This window comes from Benincasa hispida, chromosome 8, assembly GCF_027475165.1.
Source record: "Benincasa hispida cultivar pf3 chromosome 8, pf3_genome.v1.1, whole genome shotgun sequence".
Lineage (NCBI taxonomy): Eukaryota > Viridiplantae > Streptophyta > Magnoliopsida > Cucurbitales > Cucurbitaceae > Benincasa > Benincasa hispida.
The window spans coordinates 16,215,330-16,237,588 of record NC_143485.1 but is presented as its reverse complement, the minus strand read 5'-3'; the positions used below and the strand labels follow the sequence as shown (position 1 = coordinate 16,237,588).

The 22,259-nt window shown below is 34.2% G+C and overlaps 1 long non-coding RNA gene across 1 annotated transcript; it reads left to right on the top strand.

Moving 5' to 3' along the window:
- Window positions 1–1,055: 1,055 nt before the first annotated feature.
- Window positions 1,056–7,158, top strand: LOC120082826 (uncharacterized). The gene is made up of 6 exons (XR_016531487.1): window positions 1,056–1,238; window positions 5,352–5,488; window positions 5,561–5,654; window positions 5,736–5,838; window positions 5,934–6,243; window positions 7,008–7,158. It is a non-coding gene; the product is annotated as an uncharacterized LOC120082826 (long non-coding RNA).
- The last annotated feature ends 15,101 nt before the right edge of the window (window positions 7,159–22,259 follow it).

Here is a 22,259-nt window from a genome sequence, read left to right as displayed (position 1 = left end):
TGAAATTGATTTGATAATCAATTTATTTTTTGTTTTTGAAAATTATGCTTGTTTTCTTGTCACAAAATTGGTTGGCAAGTTTTCTACGTTTTTTAAACAAAAGTGAACTTTAAGCAAAATTTCAAAATCAAAATCAAGTTTTCAATTTTTTTTTTCTTTTCTAAATGTGGCTTAGGTATTGAAAACATATTTAAAAAGTACGTAATAAAGCAAGAAAAATTTTAGGCAAAAATAGTTTGTGAGCTCGATTAAAAAAAAAAGTAACAAATAACAAAGTGGTTATCAAATGACAAGATCTAATAAAATAGTTTTTATTTTTAATTTGGCTAAGAGTTCAAATGTTCTACTTGAGAAAGATAGTTCCGTTAAAAAAATGGTAAATAAATAGCTAGAAAACAAGCACAATTTTAAAATATCAAAACTAATTTGGTAACAATTTTGGTTTCTTCTTTTTTTTTTCCTTTTTTTTTTTTCAAATTCTCCCAATTTTATTTCTATGGTTTTCTCACATTTCTAAAAAGAAACATTTAATTCTTAGTCAAATTTAAAAAATAAAAACAAGGTTTAAAAATTAATCAGGTCTCATTCGGTAAACATTTGATTTTGGATTTTTGGTTTTTGAAAATTGTGCTTGTTTCACACATTTTCTTGTTATCATGGTTTCTATAGTTCAAATGTAAATATGTGAGTTCTTAGCCAAATTATAAAAAGAAGTTTTTAATTACTACTTTTTTTATTTTCAAATTTGGCTTGTATCACTATAAGAATTTTTACCTGTTCCGATAATTTTTTTTTTCCAATGCATTCATTTTTCATTGGCATAGACATATTTATCTCGATAAAATTTAATGCGTCAGCAAAAATAGAGTAACATGCACATTTTTTTAAAAAAATTTATACCAACGAAAATTGAAACTTTTCCCGACAAAATTATTTGTGAGAAAAAGTCATTAATCCCCCCCCTTTCCCTTTTCCTTTCTGTACCGTGTCCCCCCTCCCACCAATTCACCTCCACCCTCCTTTCCCTCCCTCCCCCCACTCTTCCCCTCACCAATTCCCCACCTCACTCTTCCTTTCCTTTCCCCCCCACCATCCTCTACTCTTCATTTTCCTGTTATTTTTCCTTTCCCCCTCCATTTTTTTACACAAACGGCCACCACTCCAACACCGAACCCCAACGTACACTACCTTCGCACGCCATCGCATATTACCACTGCACACTACTGTCGCACGCACTGGTTGGTTCTTTTTTTCTTTGCTTTTTTCTAATAAATGTTATTGATGGATTATGTCTATATTATTATTCTGATAAGGAATTTTGTTTCAGATTGGAATTAGGATATTCATTTGTTTATGAAAAAATTGTTCTTCTATAATATGCATGGATATAAGGATGAATTATTTGTGTATTTTGGTTTTAGTTTTGTACATGAGATTTATTTGTTAATAGAAGTTTAATCTTTCATTTTTATGGATATAATATGTTTTAAGTTTTAAAATGGAATCGCTAAGGATGTTTAAAGCAAATTAACTAAATTTCACGCTTTTAACTTGCTAGTGTTAAATCATTGATTGATCCAGAAAACTTAAGTTGATAGTTAAAGGTAAATTTGATGTCATATCATCTAAAAAAAACTCTTGTAAAGAGTTTTTTTGTTTGATTGATTAAAAAGATTGTGAGTAAAAATGAAAATTTTGAAAAAGAAAAATTAGAAATTAGAAAACATTTGACCTTTTAGCTTCATTTATTTAGCTTTTATCAATAAAGGTCACAATCGTAAATATTTTACCCTTTTTCCTTTCTAATGTTCTCGTCACATGCTTGATGCAAACCGACCCTTCTGTCAAGTAAGAAGGAACACTAGAAATGTAGTGATTTCTTTCTTGTTTTCATCATAAAGGCCAAAACTTAGAGATAATGGAATATCTTCTTCATATAGCCAAAACTTAGACATGTTTTATTTATTTGGTTCAACGATGAATAAGGATTGGATTAAGCTTATAGATAGATTCTCAAGAGAGTACCTTGACGAAATTTCACAATTCATGGAAGTGGCAAAGTGTCATGTAAATGGAGAGAGGAAAACGAGATGCCCGTGTAAAAATTTTCAGAATTCAATATCTAGACATTAGATGGAGTAGAACGAAATTTATTTGCTAATGGAATATCTCCTTCATATAGTCAATGGATTTATCATGGAGAACCGGTAAATTTAGCTCAATTGCAAAGAGTTAGGACTCATTTAGCTCCTTCAGCAGATGATGCATTAAGGGAAGAACCTACTGCACACAATGATGATGATGGATTGTTCAATCTTTTAAATGATTTGCAAGGACCGATGAGAGAAGGGGCATATGATGAAGATGACGAAGACTTTGGAGATGAAATTCCTGAGAACATCGAAAAAAGAGATACTTCATTTTGAGGAGTTGATGGATGAAGCATGTAACCCATTGTACCCTAGTTGTACAAAATTTTCCTCATTGAACTTCTTGGTGAGATTGATGCATATTAAGTTTCTCAATAATTGGAGTAACAAATCCTTTGATATGTTACTAGATTTGTTGAAAGATGTCTTTCCAACTGGTGCATGTATACCTAGTTCTTTTTATGAAGCCAAGAGGAAATTACGTGACCTAGGACTAGAATATGATTCTATTCATGCTTGCAAGTATGACTGCATTTTATTTTGGAAAAGATATTCTAATTGTCAAAGTTGTTCAATGTGTGGTGAGTCTCGATACAAAATAAAGAATGACAAGAATAAGAAGAACCCAAACAAAAATTTACGTCATTTTCCATTAATATCGAGGTTGAAGCAAATGTTTTCATCATAACACATTGCTTCTGAGATGCGATGGCATAAGGATAAACGAGTTGAAACCAATGGTGTGTTGCGACATCCAACTGATGTTAAAGGGTGAATGTTTTGATAGAGAGTTTCCTGAATTTGCTTCAGACCCAAGGAATGTTCGGTTAGCCTTAACTTCCGATGGATTTAATCCATTTAAGAATATGAGTACTGCGTATAACATATGGCCCCCGATGCTTTTTCTTTACAATTTGCCACCATGGAAGTGCATGAAGGAATCTAATTTTTTCATGTCTTTACTTATATCAGGACCAAAGTCTCCTGGAAAAGAAATTGACGTCTATTTACAACCACTGATTGAAGAGTTGAAAGAGTTATGGAACAATGGTGTGCACACTTACGATTGCATGAGTGGAGGATACTTTCAGTTATGTGCATGTTTGTTGTGGACCATTAATGACTTTCTTGCATACGGAGCTTGTGAGGATGGAGTACCAAAGGTTATCAAGCATGTCCCATTCATAAACAAGATAGATCGTCGTTTAAGATAAGAGGAAAAATCTCTTTCATGGGTCATCGACGGTATCTTCCAAATAACCACAATTTGCGCAAGAGTAAGCAACATGATAGTAAATTGGAACATAGACCTCTACCCATTATAATGAATGGAGATGAGATCCTAAAACAATTCAATGCACTAAACTTTCTAGTACTAAGAAACCATCCATCCAAATGAGATAAGAAAAGAAAAAGGACTATTATTGGAGAAAGAAAAATATATTTTTTGAGCTTCCATACTGGTCTAAACTAATGTTACGACATAGGTTAGATGTCATGCATATTGAAAAAAACATACGTGATAGCTTGCTTGAGACTTTGATGAATATTGAAGGAAAAACGAAAGACATGACAAATGCCCGTTTGGATCTTGAATATTTGAATATACGAAAGGACTTACACTTATAAAAAGAATGATCTAAATTTGTAAAACCACATGTAACATATACTTTTACTAGAAGTGAGAAGATAACTTTTTGTAAGTTCTTGAAATCAGTTAAGTTTCCTTATAGGTTTGCCTCAAATATATCACGATGTGTTAGTGTGAATGAAGAAAAATTATGGGGATTAAAGACTCACGACTCTCGAATTCTACTCCAGCGACTTATTCCTATTGGTGTTCGAGCATACTTACGAAAAGATGTGTATACACCTATTGTGGAGCTATGTAAGTTTTTTTCGTGATTTATGTGCGAAAGTAATATGTGTCACAGACTTGGACCGATTGCAATCCGATATTGTACTCATATTATATAAGTTTGAAAAAAAATTTCTACCGGTTTTTTTTTATGTAATGGTTCATCTTGTTGTTCACTTACCTTACGAAGCAAAGGTCGTTGGACCGATTACGTATAGTTGGATGTATCCTACTGAGAGAAGCTTACAAACCTTGAAACAATATGTAAGAAACAAAGCTCGTCCCAAAGGTTCAATAGCAGAAGGATTTATCATGAAAGAATCTTTGGCTTTTTGTTCCATGTATCTATCTGAAATAGAAACTAGATTCAATAAGGAGCCACGTAACGATGATTCAATTCTCCATGACCCAAGTTGTGAATATTTTGATGTGTTTAGGCAAAATATACGACCATTAGGGGGGTCAATTGCGAAGACGCTAACTAAAATGAGAAACGAATGGCACATTGGTACGTATTGAACAACAACTCTGAGATAACATCTTATCATAGGTATGTTTCAAATCCTATATGTTTAGTTAATATCCTTAGTTTTCAAAGTCAATATTATATCTAGTGTTAAATTTATGACTAGAGAACATTTGAAACTGATTCATACTTGATCAGACACAACATCAAAATTATCTCAAAGGCATCAATCACAATTCTCTACTTGGTTCAAAGATCATGTAAGTATACTTCTTCAATTAGATATTTGAACATCAATAATGAGTTAAAAAATATTGAGTTTCAATAATCCATTAAATATTAATAGGTTTACTCACTGCATCAAAGAGAAGAAGCATCTGATGATCTTTACTCAATATCACTTGGTCCTTCTAATCAAGTTCGCTCTTACAAGGGTTACATTGTCAATGGAGTTCGCTTTCACTGTATTGATCGTGACAATAAAAGATCAACTTAAAATAGTGGCATTATGGTGTCTGGAGAAACAGAATGAGTTGAAACTAATTACTATGATATACTAGTTGATGTATTGGACTTAGAATATAGCAATGGAAGACGTGTGATCCTTTTCAAATGTAGGTAGTTTGACACAGACCCTAAGAAAAATAAAGTACGACAGGATTTAGGGTTCATGTCAATAAATACATCTCATTATTGGTATACATATGAACCCTTCATCTTTGCAACTCAAGCCAAACAAGTTTTATGGTTTTAATATATTAGTTTCATATGTGTACTTATCATAACTTTTATTGAAAATGTAGACACATTTTATTGTGGATCTATCTTTGAATGTCGTCAATAAGTACATAAATTGACAAATACATAACTCATTTAGAGAATATAGGTCAAAACTGCATAAGCACTATTATAGCTTTAGGAATCCTGTAATTGCTCGTGAAAGTCCACCAGATGTTAACAAATAAAGAAGATTGGAAGATTCTTTATGATCGATGGGAGAATCCTGAATGGCAGGTAAATTTTATGTGTTTGTTGTATTTATTGTTTACATAAATTGCTTGTACTAATAAATTATAATTTATGTAGGAAAAAAAAGGAGAATAACAAGAAGAGTAGAGAATGTCTCAGTTTCAACCATTATTGTGGGTCAAAATTCTTTCTTCAAGTGCAAAATGAATTGGTATGGTATGATGTAAATTCATTATTGTTTTATTAATTTTTCATTGAATGTAAAGAATAAATTTTTTTTATTGAATTACAGACGATTGAGAAGAGTGAAAAAGTAGGCCAAGTAGAAAATGTTTTACAAAAGTCATTTCTCAAAGAAAGATAGGTGGATAAGCGAAGCCGCCAAAGAAGCATATGTAAGTTTTGTTCTATCATACATGTGTAATTTTATATTAACTTCTATATAATATATAACCTAAAAAACTATTATAAATATAATTGGCAATGCTAGAGGACATTAGAAAATCATCACAAGATGGGGTTGAACCAACAACGGAGGAAATTATTTGTGAAGGGGTTTTGGGAAAATGATCAGGTCACACTAAAGGTCTTGGATGGAACCCAAAACCAAATTTAGCTACATCTTCCTCAAATTAAGAGAGATACTGGGAATAACTATGAAAAGCTTGAGGTGGAGGTCACAAGAGGAGGAAAATGTCATGTTGAAGTCAATAGTTTCGGGTTTTCAAGATCAATTGACTGAAATCACAAGACAGTTAGTTGTGCAACAAAAGCAAGAAGATAGACCTTTGAACAACTAGGTACGTTACGGCAACTTTCAGTTCTTGGTTAGTGGGTTTAGAAACTTAATTTGGTTATTATGTGGCTATCCTGCAATTATGGTAGCCACTTCCAATATGAGCGTTTTAGTGGATTTAGGAACTTCATTTGTTTGTTTTGTGGCTATCCTGCAGTTATGGTAGCCATTTTAAATATGTGTGTTCTAGTATACTTGTTGCCACTTTGTGGTTTAAATGGTATTTAGGTGGAACTAGGACAAGTTCTTAGCTTGGGGAGGAGGAGAAGAAGGAGGGAGGAGGGGGGAAAATCCGAGAGTTGAGTTATATGCTTTTACGACTATCGAATGATGGGTTTAGATTTGAAAGAAATTTAGATGGATTTAGGGGGAGGGATTCACTTCGACCTTGTCTATGCATTTGTTGCTACTTTATGGTTTAAATGGCGTTTAGGTGGAACTATAACACGTTTGTAGCTTGGGAGGGGAGAGAGGATGTATATGTTGTAATTGTGTTTTAGATTATCTTGAAGCCTAATTGTGGACTTTAAAGGAACAAGTTTTTGGCTTATTTATAGAGATCCGATAGTTTGAAGGTTTAGAAAGCGTTTATCTATTTGTTTAAGTGGATTTACGACATGCTTGTAATGGAGGGAGGGCACGTCTGAATTATAATCATGGTTGTTTGTGGTTTCATGTTGTAATTATGAACATTAACAAAATGTTTGTAGCTTGAGAGAGGGATCATTCCTTATAACCATTTTAAACATTTTGTTTTTCCTATTACAGGTTGTTCGTGTAAATTCTTAAAGATCATTTTTTGGAGATTGCGAGAAGAATTTGTGAGATGATTATTTAGTTTGATTTAGTATCTAATTTATTTTGGCTTAGGGAAGATTAAACATTTTTTTGTATAGGGGATTTGTAAGAAGTTAGAAAAGCTCAAATTTAATTGTATATACAGTTTTTGTCGTAGAATTTTATAGCTTGTGTATTGAGTATTAGTCTTATTTTTAAATATATAAGCTTACTTTTGTTATATTTGTCCCCAACTGATTTGTTTGAAGATTAATTTTTGTTTGTGCATAATTAGGTATTAAGGAAATAAAAAATTGGTTATTTAATTGTTACTGATAAAATATAAAAGATGAAAAGAGAATAACAACACACCTACGTGGAAACTCTAGTACATGCAGAAAAACCACGATATAGAGTTCTTTCTTATTAGTTAATTTAATACACAAAATACACAGGGACATAGCGTATAAATAGATAGTAGGAAACCCTAGGGGCCTATAAAATTACATAAATGCCCTTAGGTTAATAACCTTATTTTCAACATTCCCCCACAAGTTGGGGCATAAATATCAACAAGGCCCAACTTGCTTATACAATAGTCAAAGCTATGTCTTAGTAACCCCTTTGTAAGCACATCAGCAACTTGCTGATTTAAAGGAATATAAGGGATGCATATGTTTCCATTATCCAGTCTCTCCTTAATGAAATGTCTATCAATCTCTACGTGTTTAGTGTTGTTGGGCCTGCACACTTGATATTCTTAAATAATAAAAGCCCAAATGATGAAGCTGGCCCTTTCGCTTATCCAACCGTGATCAACCCAAGTTGTTTTGCCCCAAATTAATTTGGTTGGTAGAAAACTTGGTTCTGCTTGCTCCATGATCTTCCAGCTGATGTGCAACACGTGGAATAATCCACTATCTTCTACCTGATGGAAGGAAATCCTTTATGCTCTAATGGGAAATTATTTTCAGATAAATTTCTTTCTTTCTCTCTTACGTTCTCTCTACTGTTTGCAGAAAAACTTTTGCTAACCCTTTTCTCTCTGATTATTTTCATGTGATTGCCGAAAGAATGAAGAAGAAGAAGCACATGCAATCTTGTAATGAGAAAGAAGAGAAAGAGATCTACACGATGATATACGTGGTTCAGCAATACAGTGCCTACATCCATAGGAAGGAGAAGAAATTTTATTCAAGAGCTAAGTCACACTTTTCTTTACAGATCTTGTAGCTTTCTTGTAAGCTTCTGTAAGATTGTTTCTACAAATTGTAAATAATGCATATTTATACATTTTGTCTGATACAAGTAGATACATAACAAACTATAAAGAAAAACTGTAAAAGGTTGTTGAATATTAGATTGTATGCTTGAGCTTATTTTACTTCAAGTTCTGTCATGTTGAACCGAGTTATTTGCAATACTGATGGCAACTTTGTTGTTACAAAACAATTTCATCGGAAACTCATTGTCTTGCTGGAGATCTGATAACACTTTTTTCAACCAGATTTCTTCACATATTCCCAGACTCATGGCCCTATACTCAGCCTCAACACTACTTCTAGCAACGACCCATTGTTTCTTACTTCTCTAGGTGACTAGATTACCCCAGACAAACGGATAATACCTAGACGTCAATTTTCTGTCAACAACAGAACCTGCCCAATTAGAATCAGTGTAGGCTTCAACAGATCGTTTATCGGACTTTCTGAATATCAGTCCCTTGCCAGAAGTTCCTTTCAGGTACCGAAGGATACGTTCAACTACTGTCATATGATTCTCACATGGAACCTGCATAAACTAACTGATAACACCTACGACATACGAAATATCTGGCCTTGTGTGGGACAAGTAGATCAACTTCCCGACTGACTGTTGATACCTCTCTTTATTAACAGGAACTCTATCATTTTTCTCACCGAGCTTCGCATTGTACTCTACAGGTATGTCAACAGGTTTACACTCAGCCATGTCTGTTTCCTTTAATAAGTTCAGAGTGTATTTTCATTGAGAAACTGAGATACCTTCCTTTGATCTAGCCACTTCTATTCCCAGAAAGTATCTTAGGTTACTGAGGTCTTTAATTTCAAACTCTTCAGCCATCTTCATTTTGAGCCTCATGATCTTAGCATCATCATCCCCCAGATAAAACAATATCATCAACGTAGACAATAAGAACAGCTATCTTCCCTGATCTCGACCTTTTTGTAGTTAGAATGTGATCAGAATGCCCTTAAACATACCCCTGTGCTTTCATAAATGTTGTAAATCTGTCAAACCAGGCCCTTGGAGGTTGTTTCAACCCATATAGCGACTTTCTTAATCTGCACACCCTGTTTTTGAACTTACTCTCGAATCCAGGAGGAGGGCTCATATAGACTTCCTCTTCAAGCTCCCCATTCATAAACGCATTTTTAACATCAAATTGGTGTAGGGGCCAATCCTTATTACAGTAACCGACAAAAGCACTCGGATAGTGTTTAGTTTGGCCATGGGAGAAAAGGTTTCAGAGTAGTCTACTCCATAGGTCTAAGTAAAGCCTTTTGCAACAAGCCTAGCCTTGTACCGGTCAATCGTCCCATCTTACTTGTATTTTATAGTAAACACCCATTTGCATCCAACTGTCTTGTGCCCTTCAGGTAGAACCACCTGTTCCCAAGTTACATTCTTCTCGAGAGCTCTCATTTCTTCCATAATAGCAAATCGCCATTCTGGCTTTTCCATTGCAACACTTATGTCATTTGGAACCATCACACTGTCCAGACTGGTAGTGAAAGCTTTGAACTCGAGTGCCAGATTGTTGTACGTCATGTAACTGTGCATAAGATATTTAGTACATGAACGATGCCTTTCCTCAGAGCTATAGAAAGATCGAGCGAGGCATCATGATCCTTAAACTCTCCGAGCTTCTCACCATGATCAGCCATCTATGTATCAAGAATTTCTAGTATCCTCCACATCATCATTAACTGGTATCATTTCATTCTCAGTTGTCTCCTCTTCTGACATATTTTCAGTATTACCACTTCTTTCGCCCTTATCCTGCCTGCAATTGTCAGTCTCCGTACATACATCAACATCATTCGGTTCAGGAATATACGTACCTGGATTTGATGGCAGGTCTGACTCATGTACTAGAGCCGGTGGTTCTAGTTTGACAGGTGATACTGCTCCATTCTTGAGATTCTTCCTATAGTAAATTTTCCAAGGAACTTGGTTGGTAGAAAGAACCAGGTCATCATGCTCAAAATCAGGATCAGATGAAATATGAATAGGAGCTGACTCTAAGGGAATAACATAAGAAGACCAGTTAGACTATTCACTCATGTTCTCCCCCTAAAGATGACTAACAGGGAAGAACGGTTGATCCTCAAGGATGGTGACGTCCATGGAGACATAGTATTTACGAGATGACAGATGATAGCACTTATACCCACGTTGATGAAGTGGATACCCTACAAAGACACACTTCTAAGCACAAGGAGTAAATTTTGCGGTTTGGACCATGGGAATGAACAAAGGCAACGCAACCAAAGACTCGAAGAGGAACATCAGAGATTAACCAAGTGGTTGGGAAGGACTCTTTAAACAAATCCAAGGGAGTATGAAGGTTAAAGACACGAGAGAGCATCCAATTAATGAGATGGGCGGCAGTAAGAACAGCATCCCCCCACAAATATGATGGAAGAATGGTAGATAACATAAAAGACCAGGCTACTTCCATCAGATGACGATTTTTTCGCTCAGCTACTCCATTATGTTGTGGAGTATAAGCACACGAGCTCTGGTGTAATTCCCTTAGAAACAAGAAAATCCCTAAAGGAGCTGTTGAAGAACTCTCGCCCATTATCACTCCATAAAATTCCAATCTTCCCATTGAACTAAGTTTTAACAATTGTATAAAATTGTTGGAAGATGAATGACACCTCAGATTTGTTAGTGAGGAGGAAGACCCAAGTAAGTCGAGTGTGGTCGTCTATAAACGTGATGAACCAACGTTTACCAATAGAACTGGTACTGCTGAAGGACCCCAAACATCACTATGAACAAGAGTAAAAGGACTCGAGGGTTTATAAGGCTGAGACCGAAAAGGAACACGACTTTGCTTAGCACGAATACACACATCACAATTTAAAGAGGAAGTATTAACATTGCGAAATAAATGCGAAAACAAATACTTTATATATTAAAAATTTGGATGTCCTAAACAGAAATGCCACAACATAAAGTCATTTTCAGAAACAGAAAATTTTAAAGACATAAACCCAGTTTGATGATCATCTCTAGAGGAAGCATCTTCAGAAAGAAAATAGAGTCCCTTATCGTGTCGGGCAGTTCCAATCGTCATCTCTGATTTCATATCCTAAAACAAAAAGGAGTCAGGTGAGAAAATCGCCTTACACTTCAGATCCCTTGTAATTTTACTGACAGACAACAGATTATAAGAGATTTTAGGCACATGCAAAGGCATTCTGTCTCTTTAAGTACAAATCTCGTGCAATCTCCCAGATATCCTTAGTAGTTCTAGCATACAATAATGGTCTGCCCATTTATGGTTCCATACTATTCACGAAGACAGAACATAACAGTGAATCTTCCCCTTTCCAGATTCGTTCTTGAGAATCGCCTGGTACCGGCCTTGAAATCTCTCCTGTCAAGTACCTAAATTTATGACATCCTTCCAAGGCCATTCTGTTCGATTGGGACCAGGAGAAATAATTCTGGCCATTTAATTTTTCTCCTACAAGAAATCCTGCAGAGTTGCTCGTGGAGCCAGATAAATAAGAAGTATTTGGCAAAATAGAGAACAAGTTTACCAGATTCTCTGAGTAGGCTGGTTGAACTGGTTAGGGGATTTGAGCTGAAAATCATATCCAAGTATGAAATTTGTTGTTGAAGATAAACCAACCGTTGTCTAACGTCATCTGGGAATTGGGTCGAACCACGAGTGGCTGGAAAAGAGGCAGCCACCGACGGCTGGAAATATATTGTCGGCGGTTGCAGGTGGTCCTCGTATCTGTCCGGTGCACAAGGTGGCATCAACTAGTTCGAGTGGCTGGTTGGCTCGATCAGCTCCTGGTTCGAGTGACTGGAATGCTCGAGCAAAGTACCAGGCACGACTCCACAGCGATCGATCTGACCTGGTGGGGAGGACCGGAACGGCGTGATCGGCGCGGATGGTAGGAACCCGTGGCTGGACTCGATCGACTTCGTCTTCGTCCATCCATCGAAGGTAGCACCACTCTGATTTCGATCTCCGATCGTGGCTTCTGTCTGGTGTGGCAGCTCCCATCGATTGCAACTCTCCATTGATGGTTGGCCTCGACTCTCCATCGACTGCAGCTGGACGGCTAGAAACAGCTCCGGTAGGGCTGCTTGAAAACATTCCTACACGGCTGCTCGAATGGCTGTCTTCATGTCAAAACTTGAAGTTGCATCGACTGAAGATGACTGTGGTTGGTTCTCTTCCATAAGGGCTACGGTTTCGTTGCCTAGCTCTGATACCATGATAAAATATAAAAGAGGAAAAGAGAATAACAACACACAGTTAAGTGGAAACCCTAGTACAGGGAGAAAAACCACGATATAGAGTTCTTTCTTATTAGTTAATCTAATACACAGAATACACAGGGACATAGCGTATAAATAGATAGTAGGAAACCCTAGGGGCCTACAAAATCACATAAATGCCCCTAGGTTAATAACCCTATTTTCAACAGTTACAAAAAATATAAAAAATTATAAACAACTTATGCCGACGCAATTAAACGTTGGCAGAAATTTGTCTATTGAACAGAAATTTTGTTGGTTAGGACTATGCTTTTTCCAACGCAAATTGTATCTTGTTGGGAAAAAACATATGCCGACACAAATAATTGTGTTGCCAAAAATGGTGTTTATGTCAATGAAAATAGTTTTCGACGGGAGGAACTTCTCCCGAAATGGATACGACGACGATTATGCTGACACAAAAAAAATGCGTTGGCATAACCTATCCCGACATTTTTAATACTTTTCCCGATGTTTTTTTTACGTAGGAAAAGGTGAAAATGCTTGTAGTGTATTTTAAAAACACTCCATAAATATAGACAAAAAAGTCAAATACTTTTGGTCGGTCAGATTTGAAGTTGATGTCTATTTGATAACTAAAATTTCAAAACCAATGCTTTAGTCCCAAACTTTAAAAAATAATTATCAATGATCCGTAAGACTAGTTGATCCTTTAGTTGACTAAAGGTAAAATGAGATGTGATTGTTAAATGATGAGTTAGTTAGCTTATTAATTGTATTTAATATTATTTTCCTAGTGATGTGGCTTCCTCTTTTATCTCTTTTCTCTTCATCATCTTTTTCAACCCCCTCTTGCGTACCTTTTGTCACAATCACCATGCCTTTTTCGTTGTTGGTGTGCTTCACAAGGTGAAATCTCCGTTTAAGTTTAGATCTAGAGAATATTGATCGCTTGAGAAGGCAACCTCTTCTATCTTATTCCTGATATGAATATGAATATGAATACTATTAATAAGAAATATAATTTAGTTTGGAACTAAAAGCCGAAGTAAATGAACAATTCATTCGCAATCAAAACATTACGATCACCAATAGTTTGATTTAGAATTAAACATAAATAGTAAGGGTTAAAGCATTAACATACCTCGATAATGGAGAATGTGTCAGTGGGTCTTTATCTCCATTGTTCTCCAACTCCAGCAAGTCCAAGAAGGTAGCAATCTTCACAAAGGTCTTTCTCGCTATGCCTCGAACCATAACCAAGACTCAATTGTGAGAGGCTCTCTGAAAGAGAAGAGAATTTAAGAGAACTCTGTAGAGAACTCTTCTCGTAGAATGAGTCTGTTGTAGAATGAGCATCATCTGACATCACCATAACCATAATATTAAAAAAATTTATTTTAATATATTATATTAAAATAAATATATTTGAATATTTGAATATTTGAATCTCATTCAAATATTTTAATTCTCCTAATTTCTATTTTCTTATTTGAAACTCATTCAAATTAAATATATATAATTTCATTTAATCCATCTTAATACATAAATAAATTTATTTGATATTTAATGTATGAAATACATTAAATATGTTTTCCTTATTTAATATATCAAATATAATAAAATCAATTTGAACATTTTAAATGTTCTTTACGCAAAATTGATCATTTTGTTTTCGTATGAGCTAGCAAAGGTACATAATGGATGTGGCCCTATAGGTTATAAGGTCCAATGATCTATAATTAATTAATTAAATGCTTTAACTAATATACTTTTAGTCAATAACTATGAGTCACTCCACTTCAAACCTAGAGTTACACTATCATGTACTGTACTTACGACAAGTTGTGTTCATTGATATAATCATTTCAAGCAAGTCGACACTTCACAAGTTGATCATAGTTACAAATGGATTAAAATTTCTATTCTAACCATGTAATTACCTTTTTGCACCTTAAGTTCTACTGATTCTCTAATGAAAAATATGTATATGATCCATTTATTAAACCAAGCCTTTTTAGGCCAATGAGAGTATGGGACTCTATTGTTTAAATCCCTAAGATCAACATAAGGAAACAACTCATCTATTTACCTATAAGGGAAGGAGTGAATGAATTTTTAATTTCATCTTGTGTTATTACGTTTCTAGCTCCCCATTTGGTCAACTTCCCAAAATAGATATGCTCTCCAAAAAGGAGTTCCTAATGCACTAAGGATTCAGATTGAGTCGTGCATGATCATCTTGTGAAATATTAATCTCTTCAATTAATGGATTTATAAAGAGGGATTATATATTTTACACTTCGGTCTTACACAAATTCATTGTATAAAATACACCCACTCACATGTATTTATATGAATGATAATTTGGATCAAATCATTTGCAACAATTACAAAGTGGAACAACGTATCCACAATGTCACTGGGACAAGACACCCAAGTCTATCCATACATTATAGACCCTTTAGTTCATTTCGTGAACATGATCTACATGTATGTCAATTGCATACTTATCAAGATTCCGCTTAATAACCTTAGATTTTTATTGCATATAAAATAATTAAATAATTAAATACTTATTAATTATGAATGGCGTAAATTCCAACAAATGTATCGTAAAGTCGATGAGACATATATCTTATGCGAAAAAAAAGGAGAGAGAAAAAATCCATTTTTAATTTAAATATTTTTTTAATTTTTTTATTCACAGAACTATTAAACAATAATGACAGTGTATCAACATATCTACCAATATCCATAAAATTAAAATTGTGAATATCGGTATTGATATTCATAAATTTTATTTAGGGACTATGATATGAGAATTTATCTCTTATCAATAAACACAAAAATTAAAATAAGATATCTCATTAGAAATCGTGAATGATACCCCAATAAAATTGACGATAAATGGCCAATGTTATCTCTTGAAAAAATGAACAAAAAGTAGCCACAACAAGATATTTTTGAAATGTGATTTTTTACTTAAAAATATGGGTTCACTCTCATCAAATTAACTTCAACAACTAAAATAAAGAAAATTACAAACGATTATTCTAACGTTGTTTTTGTCACCATATGCTTTCGATTATCCCTTGTGGACATTCTAGTTTCTTTTTGGATTCAAAAGGTATCTTATCTAGGGATGGCCAACCATACCCTTTTAAACTGATGAAAAATGACCAGTGCTACCCCTTAAAAACTGGCAATTTAATGAAATTGAACATATTTTTTTAATGAAAACATGAGTTCACTTTCATCAAACTTCAACATTTGTAGTAACATCATAACTCAAGTTTACCCTCACCATGTGCTTTTGACCAAACATTGTGGGGTTCCTAGTTTTGCTCTTTTTTTTTTAGGTTTTTCTGGTACTTTGTTAAGAGATAAATCACTGGTTAATTATCTCTATAATAATCTCTAAACATTAAACATCGAAATTAAAATGGGAGGGTAGCTTGTTAGGAATGACCAACGATATCATTAAACTGGTGAAAAATGGCCAATGTTATCCCTCTAAAAAATGACTAAAAAGTGCTAATAAAAATAATTTGTAACGTGCTTTTACTGAAACCGTAGGTTTCGTAGGTTTCACTTTCATCAAACTTCAACATCCATAGCAGTGAAAATTACAAATGATGATCATAACTCAGTTGTTTTTTTCACCACGTGCTTATAACTAAGCATTATGGGGTTCTTAGTTTTAGGCTTTTTTTTTTTTTCTACAAGTATTTTATAAATCATTGGATAATTATTTCTAGAACAATTTCATATCAATAAACAAGTCAATTGAAATGGGGAGGTAGTTCATTAGGAATGGTCAGCCATGCCTCTTTAACTTGTCGAAAAAATGTCAATGTGTTGGGATTGGTGTCCTAATTCTCCTGGTCATACCGTTGTTTGTAAACATTTTTGTGAACATATTGTTATTAATAAAATAATTGTTATTTTACAAGCATTTACTCAAATCCAATAAACTAAGATCCGTGGTTATTTCATGTAACTTAAGCAGGTATGTGGAGACATACAAGTGGATCATGTCTTAAGTAATAACCTAAATGGTCTATAGTAGATAGATAAAGGAGGGATACCTTATCTTATTACGGATACGGCCCACTTTGTAGATGTTACAAGTATTGTAAAATGCTACAAATGGTCTGATCTTAACCATTCATATGAAGACATGCGAGCATGGTATCCTATACAAAGAGTTTGTATAAGACTGGGCCACGAGATGATTAGTCTCTTTATATAACGTCGTTGATAATTGAGACTTACATATCACTAAAATGACCATAGGTGACATGACCTTAATTCTGAGTGAGTTGGGAACTCTTGCCTATGAGGGTGGTCCTTTGATTTGTATGGGTGAGAGTGGCCAGATTGCCAACTCAACAAGCCTACCATTTTGGGGATTCGTCTGATTGAGGAATTGGAAACTCAGCTACACAAGACGGAATTCACTTCTTCCCCAAAGTAGGGGTAAGTAGATAAATTTCTCCCTTAAGGACTGATTCTGAGTCTTGAATATAGTGGCTACACCCTCTCCTGGCCCGAGAGGATTTAGTCATAGTAGGACTATAACTTATTGTTCATTAGAGAAATCAGTGGTACTTAAGGAGTTAGATGTAACTACACGGGGCAAAACGGTGAATTGGTCCAGTTGTCCTTACAAGCGATTTGTGAAGGGTCATCGCACTATTGATTGGTCATATGAACATAGAAATATATCTGTAGTGCGAAGAGTGCAGCTGTCGGTCTTTATTTGAGTGACCAACAGTTAACGGATGATGAATCTCGTGATTAAAGAGTTTAATCAGTTATTCACGTATCATTGGAGCTTCAAGCTACAGGTCCATGAGGTTCCGTTGATAGCTCAATGGGTTCAAGTTGAGAATTAGATTTTGGATTAATTTGAAGTGTTCAAATTAACAAGAGAAAATTTAGTTATATGTGATATAATTGATTCGATATATTAGATACATTAATTTGAGGATTAATATAAATATGATTTATATTAAATACCATAAAATAGAAAAAAAAAAAACTATAGTTTATATGTTTCATATGATGAAATATTAAAACTATAGGTTATAAATATAATATGATAAGTTGGTTATTATATTTATTTATAACATATTAATTATATAATAATTAATTATTCTTTTTCTCTAATAACCAAATTGAGTGGGAGGTTATTGGAAGTTTCATGGTAACTGTGAGATAAAAGGAAAATGGTTTTCCAAAATTCAGTTGATGGTTCATTCGAAAAAATCTCACAAAAAGACTATTAAGTTTGGGTTTTACTAAACGATATCATAGAGAGCATACACGATTGAGTTATGAGTTTACTATACGATAGTTACTCGTTTACTCATTACTACATGATCGAGTAGCAAAGTCTATACGATAGGCTTCATTTTTCTAAACGATCGAGTATTTTGTCTATACGATAGACAACATTCATCTCCATTTACTTAATCGTCTACCTCATGCTTTCCTTAATCCAAAATCATACAAAGTCTACAACTCCTGGATTCTCACACCGATAATACCAAGGTAACATTGTGGTGGTGTTCTAGTTCCATTCGAGGATCGAGTTGGACTCGATTGGGATCGAGGTTCATTCAGACGTTCGTTGAGATCGAGTTCTGATCGTTGCGTTCGAGTTCGTATTGATTGAACGATTTGCTGAACGATCGAGGGATACTTGAAGAAGATTTCTTCAAAGGTTTGCATACTCTATCCCTTGTGTCTGTTAGATTTTATGTCCTAAAACTCGTAATTTTTAAATTAATAAACATATTCTGTTTTTTTTTTCGATAAAATTGTTATTGAAATTGTAATCTTCAATCCAATAAACTAAGGTCCTAAGGCTATTTAATGTAGTTTGAACTTTATGTAGTGACATAAATGTGGATCAAGTTCAAATATATAGCCAAAATGGTCTATAGTATATGAATAAGGTTGGGCGCCTTATTCTGGGGATACTATGGATGAGGCCCACTTTGTAGTTAGTACAAACGATGTGATCTTAAACCGTTCATGTGGAGACATAAAAGTGGGGGCATCCTATGTAAAGAGTTTACATAAGACTGAACCATGAAATAGTCACTTTTTACGTTATAAATGTCGTTTTATATATAAAACTGACTGTTTCGTTAATTGATGACCTAGGTAACTTAATCTTAATCCTGAGTTAACTATGAATTCCTGTTCACTCGGAATTATCCTTAGATCTACATAGGTAAGGGCAGCTCATCATCGCTGGCCCAATAAGCCTCCCATTTCAGGGTAAGATCGGGTGGATAGTTGGGAACATAGGGTGCAAGATGGAATTCACTCCTACCCGTTATAGAGATAGTAGATAGATTGTTCCCTTTAGTACTGAATCCCGGTCTTGAATAAAGGGCTCCACCCTCTCCTTGGCCCGAGAGGGATTCGGTTTATAGGTTGGACCTTAAACCAATTGTTCATTAGAGGATCAGTGGAACTTAAGGAATAAGATGTAGTCTTGGGGGTAAAACGGTTTTTATGACCCAGCCGAGATTACGAACAACCTGTGAAGGATTAGCTTACTAATCATGGTTATATCAAATGGACAAAAATATATCTATAGTGAGGGGAGTGCAACTACGGGACTATAGTGGAATGACCCGTTAGTTAACGAATGTTGATTAGCTTCGTCTAAAGAGTTTAGCCAGCTAATCTCGGATCGTTGAAGCTCATGATCTATAGGTTCATTAGGTTCCCCTACTAGCTCATATAGAATAAACTTAGAACAGTATGATAGAATGATTCAAATTGTTCGAATTAGGTGAAGAGAGAGAAACCGACAAGTATATGTGATATAGTAGTCGGTTTTCAGTTTAGAGATACAACTTTAATATTTAAATGTGATTTAAATATCAAGAATATGAATATGTTCATATTCGGAAGCTCGAAAATAATGGAAATGGTCAAAGATGTAAAAAGTCAAAGAGTTGACTTTTGACTTTGAAAAGTCAAACTTTGACCGACCTTATATTCAAATGTGATTTGAATTTCAAGAAAATGAATACAGATTCATGCTCGGGAGGTCAAAATTAGTCAACACGGAAAAAATCATAAAAAGCCAAAATGTTGACTTTTTGGTCAAAGTTTGACTTTAACAAAATGACTATTTTGCCCTTTGACTAAAGTTAGTGGGAAAATCCAAACTTTTGTTGGATAATTCTACTAACAAAATAGTGGACTAGGTGTTGGCTTATAATGGAGACATTAAGCCCACTTAGATAGTGGATTCTTGGTGTTAGATTTTTATGGATTTGGTTCATGCAATTGTTCCATGGCTTTTTTCTATAAATTGGGTTTTGAATTTGGATTAAAAACATTTGGCCATTTTTCCAAAATTATTTTCAAAATTGGGCTGGAAAAATAAAAAACTCAAACCCAAATTCATTCTTATTTTCCATCTCTTTTCTCTCTCTCGGTTTTCTTCATCCATCAGGTCCCATAACCCGATTCTGAGTCTAGAGGATAGTAGGTCAACTCTAGTAGTAGTCCGAAAGAGTTCGGGTCGAGATTCAGCGAGGAAAAGCGTTGATCGGGAGCTACAAAGGTTGTATCCCATCTCTTTTATTTACTGTTTTTTCCTTCAAATTGCATGCTAAATTCCTTTTGATTAAAAGCAATTAGAGTGTAATTAGATCCTTATTTTGCTGCGTATGTCTCGTGTTCCATCAGTGTCTTCATTTATAAGTTGCATGTCGTAATTTTCTGTTTATGCATAATCATTTCCATTTAGACTGTAATTGTGTATTCTTTCTCAATAGGATTTGGTGATCCGTTTTCGCTCACATGGATGTCTGTTTAGATTTCCTTCACAATGCTACCCCTTTAAAAAAAAAAAAAAAAAAGGACCAAAAAGTGGTTGTTAGAAATTTTTGGAATGTGTTTGTTATTGAAAGCATGGGTTTAATTCCATCAAACTTCTTCAACATCCATAATTGTGAAAATGACAAACGATTATCTTAACTCAATTTTTTTCACCACATACTTTGACTAACCTTTGTGAGTTCCTTTTTTCTTCTTTTTTTGCATTCCACATTTTAGTAAGAGATCGTAGATTTAAATCATTGGACAATTATTCTTAGAACAATCTTTGATCATTAAAGATGGAAATTAAACCAAAAAGGTAGCTCGTTAGGAATAACCAACGATATCCCTTTAAACTGCCAATAAAAAAATGGAGTGTTTTTTTTTTTTTTTTAAATTGAAAACATGAGTTCACTTTCATCAAATAACTTCCTTTGGACTGAAAATTAAAAACGATGACCATAACGTAATCTTTTGTCAACTTGTGCTTTCAATTAAGTGTTGTGGGGTTCTTAGTTTTTTTTTTTCTTTTCTTTTTTTGGGTCCTACAGGTATTTTATTCAAAGTTCACGAGGCTAAATAATTGGATATTTACTCTAGAACAATCTATGATCATTAAACACGAAAATTTAAACAAGAAAGCAAGTTATTAGAAATGGAGAATGATGCCTCTCTAAACCAACGAAGACTGGCTAATGTTACTCCTTTCAAAAATGACTAAAAAGTGTCGAAAAAAATTGGAACGTGTTTTTTTTTCATACAGAAACATGGATTCACTTTCATCAAACTTCATCATTCATAGTAGTAAAAATTATTGGGATGTATGCCCTAAAGCCCCATAATTAATAAGTTTAAAATAATGATTGATTATTTTATATATGCAATTATCCATTAAAGAAATATCTAAAGTTATTTTATGCAACTTAAATAGTATATGGTAGACATATAGGTGAATCATGTTCATGTAATAACCTAAATAGCTTGTAGTATATAGATAAGGTTGGGTGTCTTATTCTGGTGACATGCGAGTAGGGGTATCTTATACAAAGTGTTTGTATAAGACCAGACCGCAGATAGATTAATCTCTCTTTATAACACTGTTGACTGAAGAGACTAACATTTCATAGGATGATCTTAGGTAACTCAACCTCAATCCTTAGTGAGTTATGAATTTCTGTCTATGAGGGCTGTCTTTTGATTTCTATAAGTGAAAGTGGTCCGACTTGTCGACTCAATAAATCTATCATTTTGGAGAATTGTATGAGTGGAGAGTTAGGAACATAGTTACACAAGATGGAACTCACTCCTTCATGTCTTTAAGGTAAGTAGATGAATTGCTCCCTTAAGTATTGATGAATCTTGACCAATGGGGCCCTTCCCTCTCAATGGTCTGAGAGAGTTTTATTTTATGATAGGACTATAAACAGGTTGTTCATTAGAAGATTGGTGAGACTTAAGGTGTAAGAGATAATCATAAGGGTAGAACGGTAATTTGACTCAGCTATAGTTACGAGCAATTTGTGAAGGGTTGACTTAATGATAATTGGTTATATCCATTGACACAGAAATATTCTACTGCGCGAAGAGTGCAATTGTAGGCCTTTATTGGAGTGATGCACAGTTAATGAATATTGATTAATTTAATTAAAGAGTTTAATTAACTAACCTCATATCATTAGAGCTTCTAATATATAGATCCATTAGGTACCCTTGCTAGCTCACTAATGATAAAACAAAAATCATTTTGTTTTGGATTAATTTGAATTGTTCAAATTAAATAAGAGAATATAAATTAATTGTATGGGATGCAATTAATATAATGTATATCAGGTTAATTTTGGATAAGATTTAAAATTAAACTTTATATTATAAGAG